This window comes from Tenrec ecaudatus, chromosome 14 (assembly GCF_050624435.1).
Source record: "Tenrec ecaudatus isolate mTenEca1 chromosome 14, mTenEca1.hap1, whole genome shotgun sequence".
In the NCBI taxonomy this organism is placed as follows: Eukaryota; Metazoa; Chordata; class Mammalia; order Afrosoricida; family Tenrecidae; genus Tenrec; species Tenrec ecaudatus.
The window spans coordinates 103256924-103265043 of NC_134543.1; the positions used below are offsets into that span (position 1 = coordinate 103256924).

The 8120-nt window shown below is 40.9% G+C and overlaps 1 pseudogene; it reads right to left on the reverse strand.

Annotated features, from left to right (window-relative positions):
• Window positions 1-2012: 2012 nt before the first annotated feature.
• On the reverse strand, window positions 2013-3071 carry LOC142426534 (ribosome biogenesis protein BRX1 homolog pseudogene; annotated as a pseudogene).
• Window positions 3072-8120: the final 5049 nt, after the last annotated feature.

Consider the following 8120-nt stretch of genomic DNA (forward strand, 5'->3'; position numbering starts at 1 on the left):
CCAAATTTCCATCACCTGACGATTGGATTAAAAACTGTGGTATATACATACAATGGAGTACTGCACATCGCTAAAAAACAGTGATGAACATATGAAGCACATTGCAGCATGGGAAGAACTAGAGGAAATCGTGCTAAGCAAAGTAAGTCAGAGGACAAGTACAACATGAGCCCGCTGGGGTAAGCTTTAAAAAATAAATGCAAAGGGGGCATAGGGAAAAAGCTACTGTATATAAACATTCTTGTGGTAAGGACTGTGAAGTATGGCAGGGACCAGAACAAATACAAGGATGCACATGGTAGACAACTGGGAAGGAGGTGGGGAAAGGAGGGGAAAGGATGAAAATAAGGAAGAAATGGGTAGAGGGGCATGGGGCACTAACCCACCCAATAGAAGGGTATTGTTTATATCTTCACAGGAAAAGAGGGACCAGACTTCAACACAGTGCCCAAAGGTATAGGGAACCAGTGGAGAGGTCTGGGGGGGCTGGCCCTCATATCAAATACTAAGTGGACGCCTCCCCTTCCCCCAAGAAAAATTTATTTCAAAGGACGGCATTGAATCTGCAGCTCCAGAAGAGGGACATATCTGATTGGAGCACACGGGAGCAGATGAGGGGGGAAGAGTGGAGCACATCCTGGCCCACCAGGCCTTGAGGACGATGAGCCCAATTAGAGAGGCCAGTCCACAGAGAGGATCCAGCCCCACTATGAGACATGATGTCCCTCACTGACCCATGGCCCTGCAGGGGACAGCACCGGAGACACATTGTGGGAATTGCGTCCAACCTTATCCCAACACACCGAGGCAAAGGACTGGGGGAGTGCAGCGGAACAGCAAGGGAATGGAATGGCAAAGTCCCCAGAGAATGCTGAAGGTGAACTTTGGGGCCAGGACGTGGTGCCCCAACAGACTGGACTGGAAAACACTCCTAACGGCTAACAAACGATCCTCAAACTAACTACAAGCTTTTCTTTCTTGTGTTTTGTTTTGTTCTTTGTCAGTGGTTTGTTGTTGTTGTTTTGTTGTATATTGTTACTTGGTTTTCCTCTGTCTGTTTTTGTGCATGTTATTATCTCTGCAGGTCTGTCTAAATAAGATTGGCTGGATGAACAATCTGGAAGAAAAACAACGGGACTGACAATTCCGCAGGGAAATGGGATAGAGGGAGGTGGAGGGGGGGGGAGGAAGTGGTGTTAACAAGCCCAGGGACAAGGGAACAACAAGTGATCCAAATTTGTGGGGAGGTGAGTGTGGGAGGCCTGGTAGGGCATGATCAAGGGAGACCCAAAATCCATTTGTCGGCCACTGGAGATCCCCTTGCAGAGGGGTCTAGGAGAGGAGATGAGTCAGTCAAGGTGCAATATAGCACCGATGAAAAATACAACTTTCCTCTAGTTCCTAAATGCTCTCTCCCCCACCCCCCACCCCCACTCTCATGATCCAAATTTTACCTTGCAAGTCTGGTTAAACCGGACGATGTATGCTGGTACAGATAGGAAGTGGAAACACAGGAATCCAGGGCGGATGATACCTTGAGGACCAGGGGTGTGAGTGGCGATACTGGGAGGGTAAAGGACAAGTGGGTTGGAAAGAGGGAACTGATTACAACGATCTACATGTGACCTCCTCCCTGGGGGATGGACAACAGAAAAGGGGGTGAAGGGAGATGTTGGACAGGGCAAGATATGACAAAATAATAATTTATAAATTATCAAGGGCTCATGAGGGAGGGGCAGCAGGGAGAGAGGGGGAAAAAAGAGGACCTGATGCCAAGGGCTCAAATGGAGAGCAAATGTTTTGAAAATGATGAGGGCAATGAATGTACAAATGAACCTTACACAATTGATGTATGTATGGATTGTGATAAGAGTTGTATGAGCCCCTAATAAAACATTTTTTTTAATTCTTGGTATTTCATTTTTTTTTCTTTTAAATGACATGAGTTAGACAGTTCGGGATAATAGAAATATTTACACTCTGAAAGCAAATTAAATTCAAAACAACTGGATTCATTTTGCAGCCTTCCTGTTCATCTTCTGTTGCATTTTTCATTCTCTTTGTAGACCTTTTTCTTCCTCGTTTTCAAATCCACCTTGGGCTCTGGTTTCACCCACTCGGTCTCAATGGACTTTTCCTCGGCTGGAGTGACAAACACATCTGCAGTGGGGTCATGGGGCAGCAAAGTCTTGGGCCCTTTTTTCCTCAGTTTCTGCATATCCTTCACTTGCTGTCTTTCTTTGTATTTTGCAGCTGTGACAGATCTCATGATACGGCGATGCATGTTTGGTGATCAACGGTGAGGATTTTCATATAAAGTTGGTCCCCCCCAAACTTCCCTGGAAATTTTTGATAAGATTTAAGACAAAATAAGGCCCTATCTCTACCCAAGCAGCATCTTCCTCTATAATCTGGAAATCCCGAAACCATATCTGATTATCCAGAATGGTGAGAGTAAACACATGGTCCTCAAAGGGCTGGCTTCTGGGGTGATAGTGGGCATACAGAAGATCTGAATTAAACGTTCTTTTAACAAAGCATAATGAGGTGATTCATCAAATGCAGGGTCAAAAGACAAAAGGGGCCGAGAACTCTTCAAACAGTTGCCAGTCATCTTGAGTTCAGCTAGGGTATGAATATTCTGAACAAGGAATTTAGCAGCTAGTCCATGAGGTGCATTTGAAAGCCACAAATAAAGATCTTGCTTTTTCTTGGCCTCAAAATAGATGCACTTATTGCAGTTTCTCATTTTGCAGACCTCATTAATCACAAATAATTTATCTTTACGCTCCATTTTAGTATCTGCTTTTGAATGAGGCATCAACATTCATAAATTTTGCATTAAATGCCTTGTTCTGAAACTTACTCCTCTGGAAGAAAAGATGAGAACCCGTTCCTTATTCTTCCACTTGCCCTTGCAACAGGACCTAGGATACAGTCTGTGTCTTCCTCTTCAGCCTCCTTGGTCGTGTCATGCTGCTTATCCAGTGATTGGCATCTTTTTTGTTCCGTTTTCACCTCTTGGCCTGGATGGACAGATCTCTATGCTGCTTTCTTTTGGTGGCCGCCATCTTGCCTCGCCACTGTCCTTCCCGCTCTTTGCCTTCCTTAAAGCTCGGCGACCCTACCCTCTCATACAACTCTTATCACAATCTATACATACATCCATTGTGTCAAGCACATTTGTACATTTGTTGCCATCATCATTCTCAATGAGCCCTTAATATCAGCTCCTCGTTTTCCCCTTCCCTCCCCACTCACCCTCCCTCATGAACCCTCCATAATTCATGAATTATTATTATTTTGTCATATCTTACACTGTCTGACATCTCCCTTTACTCACTTTTCTGCTGTCTGTCCTCCAGGGAGGAGGTTACATGTAGATCCTTGTAATCAGTTTTCCCTTTCTACCCCACCTTCCCTCCACCCTCCCAGTATCACCACTGGTGCTGAAGGGATCATCGGCCTTGGATTCCCTGTGTTTCCAGTTCCTATCTGTACCAGTGTACATCTTCTGGTCTAGCCAGATTTGTAAGGTAGAATTGGGATCATGATGGTGGGTGGGGTAGGAAAGTTGTATGTTTCATCGTTGCTATACTGCACCCTGACTGGCTCGTCTCCTCCCCGTGACCCTTCTGTAAGGGGATGTTCAATTGCCTACAGATGGGTTTTGGGTCCCCACTCTGCACTCCCCCTTATTCACAATGATATGATTTTTTGTTCTTTGGTGCCTGATACCTGATCCCTTCAACACCTCATGGTCACACAGGCTGGTGTGCTTCTTCCATGTGGGCTTTGTTGCTTCTGAGCTAAATGGCTGCTTATTCATCTTTAAGCCTTTAAGACCCCAGATGCTATATCTTTGATAGCTGGGCACCATCAGCTTTCTTCGCCACATTTGCTTATGTACACATTTGTCTTCAGCGCTTGTGTCAGGAAGGTGTGCATCATGGAATGCCAATTTAATAGAACAAAATGTTCTTGCACTGAGTAAGTACTTGAGTGGAGGTCTAACTTGCATCTGCTGCCTTAAGAATAAACCTATAAGTATATGTACGTAAATCTATTTTCCCACCATCCTATTTAAATATATTTACATATGAACATGCCTGTATTTAGACCTCTGTAAATAGCCTTTTTCTCCTAGTTCTTTCCTCTATTTCCTTTTACTTTCCTCTTGTCCCACTATCCTGTTCAGCCTTCATTTGGGTTTCAGTAATTTCGCTTGGTTACATTACCCTTGCTGAATCCCTACCAGGTCTCTCACACCCTCCTTGCCACTAATTTTGGATCACTTGCTGCTCCCCTGTCCCTGGGTTGGTCAACACCACCTCCTTATCCACAAATATATCGTTTCACTCCTCTGCATGGCTGCACACACATAGAGGGAATTTGAGCTATTAATAGAAATTTAGAGCAAAGTAAACATGACATATAGGCTGAAAATGATATTTAAATGAGAAAACTATTCCTACTTCCTGAAATCATATGAGAATAACTAAAGGAAAATACTGCTACAAAAATAATAGAAACATTTATTAAACTAAAATATCAAAATGTGAAGCCATTATTCTGAATATCTCATAATACAGCTCTATATACTTCTGAATGTGATATTCCCATTTCTGTAACCTTTCTCTAAAAAATTCTCTTCAATTTACATAATGTTAAAGCAAGCTTTGGCATCCCTGAAAGACACAAGTCGTGGTCCTTTTAATAATACTTTACATTTTGAAAACAAAAAGAATCTGAAGGGCGCAAATCAGAGCTTTAAAGTGGATAAAGTGAGATTTCTCAATGAAATTCTGGTAGGCCAGCCATTGATTAGCTGTGAAGAGTGACATTATTGTGATGCGGCGAAAAAAAAATTCATGGCAAAAATTTCTTGGTCTATTTTTTTCTCACAAATGCCATTTTCAGGGTGGGGGGTGTTCCCGCCCCCGCCCCCGAATTTCTCATTTTAATGACTTATGAATATTTGGTACCTTTTAAGAAAATCTATCATGATTGCATATTTGGAATTACCAAAACAATCATCGTAGTTTATTTTTAAATTTTTCTTTTTTAAAACATATTTTATTGGCATGTAATTCACGTATCAGTTTAACAGCTTAATCCTGTTAAGATGAGTTGTACAATCATCACCACTATCAATTTCACAACATTTTCTTTTTCAGACTCATTGCTGTTTTCCCCTAATGTCCCCTTCCCTGTCCCTCGCTCACTGCCAATACAGGCGATTCAGACCCATAGTGACCCTGTATGGCAGGGTAGAACTGCTCTTGGGGGTTTCTGAGATTATAACTCTTTACCAGAGTAGAAAGCCTCATCTTTCTCCCTCAAAATGGCTGGTACTTTTGCTGTGCTGACCTTATAATTAGCAGCTCACGGGTAACCCACTATACCAGCCTTGCCCCTAGGTTAGTCAAATTACTATCTCTATAGATTTTCCTATCCTATATTTCATATACAGAAAATCATAAAAAGCAAAAATAAGAAACAAACAAAAACACTGACAATGAAAAACAGAAAAATCTCTCTGGAAAGAAAGCATTAAAAACTGAAAAAACATTGAGCTGGCCCCGAGGCCTTGATTTGAACTGAATGAGCAGATCCCCTCGGAAGTCACTGTTTGGGCTGAACCTTGCTTTTGAAGTCACACTAAGCAGAATAAGACAGGGTGTGACTGAGTTAACTTGTCAGTAGTCATCTCTATTGATTACAGGGGCTCTCACAGCCATGCTTTGTTTGGAATAAACGTGTGTAGGTATGAACCGAAAGCATTGTAGCAATACTGTTGGGCTTCCTAAAATACGCTTAAAAAATAATACTTTAAAGATTAATGTTGAGCTCTTAAGGTACTACTGAATGTACAGCTCTTACAAATGCACAATTGAACAGTTTTCTTTTCTGACATAGCATCATTAGCTGGAGAATGTTGCTTAACAGTAAGCCAAGTAATCCAACTGCTGGACCAAAACGTATTTGGGAACCACTGAGCAAAATTCTTCTAGGGAAACCTTTATTTTTTAAAACTTCTTTTTTTCAAAAAGTTAGAAAGAGAAACTAAAGATTCTCATTTCAAAATGGGCCTGACAGATTTCCTGCTTTAAGGAGCGTAGAGACTGAAACCTGTGAAGTGTACACATTTCAAACTAGCCATTCTTAGAAACTAAGTGAACATAGCAGACATATTAAGGTGGCCCATTCCTAAAAGACACAAGACTCTTTTGGCAGGTGACTTCAGCTCAAGGATCATCCCTCGGTCTTTTCTAAATGTTCATAGAAAAGTATTTTAGTCTAAGCATCTTCCTTCTCTCTTTTTCTCATGAAGTAGGCCTATATCTCAGTCTAAGGGTTTTTAGCCTCCCTTAGTCTCCCTCCCCGTACTGCCCCATAAATCACGTTCACATTTTATCATATTAGATTGTTATCATATTAGAAGACTTGAATGAACATGAATATTGTTGAGGTGAAAAGAGCAAGAAAAAGAGATTCTAAGATAAGTTCATCCACTACCTAACAGGCAAATTGTAGGTCATCCTGAGTGCTTTATTTAACACAGGTGGCTGCTAACCTAATTTGTACTATAATTGGCACAAATGGTATGGGAGGTGACTTGAAGGGAAAAAAAAATGTTCCCATTGAGGGGTAGGTATTCCCTTGCAGGTTTAATGATTATGACATTTGCGATATATGAGGAAGGAAGTATTTAAAAGCTCTAATAGTCATTAGCTAAATTACACTGATGACCTGCCTAAGGATAAGAAGAAGCTTAGGACCATTAACAAGCAAGACAAAAAGACTAAGAGACATAGAAAATCTCTTGGGTATATTGTAGGGACATCTACAACTTCTGCAGTGAACTATGGTTAATAGTTGAGTAAGAAATAGAAAGTAGAGATTATGAGATTTGGAGATATCTACAGGCTTATCCATGACAATCTGTTAAATTCAGCTTTCTCAGTAGTCTGGCAGTTGAGTAACTCCTCATGATTCGATCTCCTCAGGTGTGTAGCCTTATTCCAGTTAAATCAATGCTATGGAAAAATTAGCTTGATCTCTCCTAGATCTGGATCCTACATCTCATCTGTGATCTCACCTCTGGTTCTTTGAACTCAAGCCAGCAACCTTCCATATTTCCTTCTGATCCTTGTGCTCATTAGCCTTGTGCCATCTTATCCACAACCTGGGAATCACCCTTGCTGCTAGAAGCCCATTGTCTGACATTCCCAGCTTTGGATTCATTATTACCTGTGGCTATATGAGTAAGCAAAAGCTTCCAGCCTGATATCTGGCCAAAAAACTTGGAATTAGTTTACCCCTATAACAGTGTGAGCCATTTCCATGATAGAAACTTCTCTGTGAGTTGGCATCAACACATGACAGTGAGTTTGGTTTTTGTGTGTGCTGTTGTTGAATGGAGGGATCAGTATGATCTGGGAGGTCGACTTGGTTGATTGCATTATTTACATCTTCTATGTTTGTATTGTGTTTCTTTCCTGATGATCTATCTTTCTTTGAAAGCAGTGTATTGAAGTCCCCTACTATTATTGCCCAGAGCTGTCTATTTTTCTCTTCAACTCTGAGTTTGATGAATGTACTCCATGGGGGGGGGTAGATATTATGTCTTCTTGTTATATTGTTCCTTTAATCACTATTGCACTATGTAGTGTCATTTTTGTCTCTCATGGTATTTTTTGTCTTAAAGTCTATTTCATAAGAGATTAATATTGGTTCTTCTTCTTCTTCATCCATGATTAGCTTGGTAATTTTTTCTCTATCCTTGGATTTTTATTCTACTTTTTCTTCGTGTTGAAGTCATGTTTCTTGTAGGCACATATTAATGGCTTTTGTTTTCTTATCAAGTCTGTTGCTCTGTTTCTTGACTGGATTAATTTAATCCATTGACATTCACTACCATTATTTATGTGCACAGTTTTGTTGCAGTCATTTTGTTTTTGGTGTTTTTTCTGTTTTATAGTTTTCTTTGTTCTTTCTCTATATGTGTGTTGTTTTTAGTACTATTTTCATTGTATTGATTTCTGGGTGCTGTTGACTTGTATGTTCCTCTAAGGTTTGTCTGCTACTGTTATTGACTCCCTGTCCAAAGTGTTCCT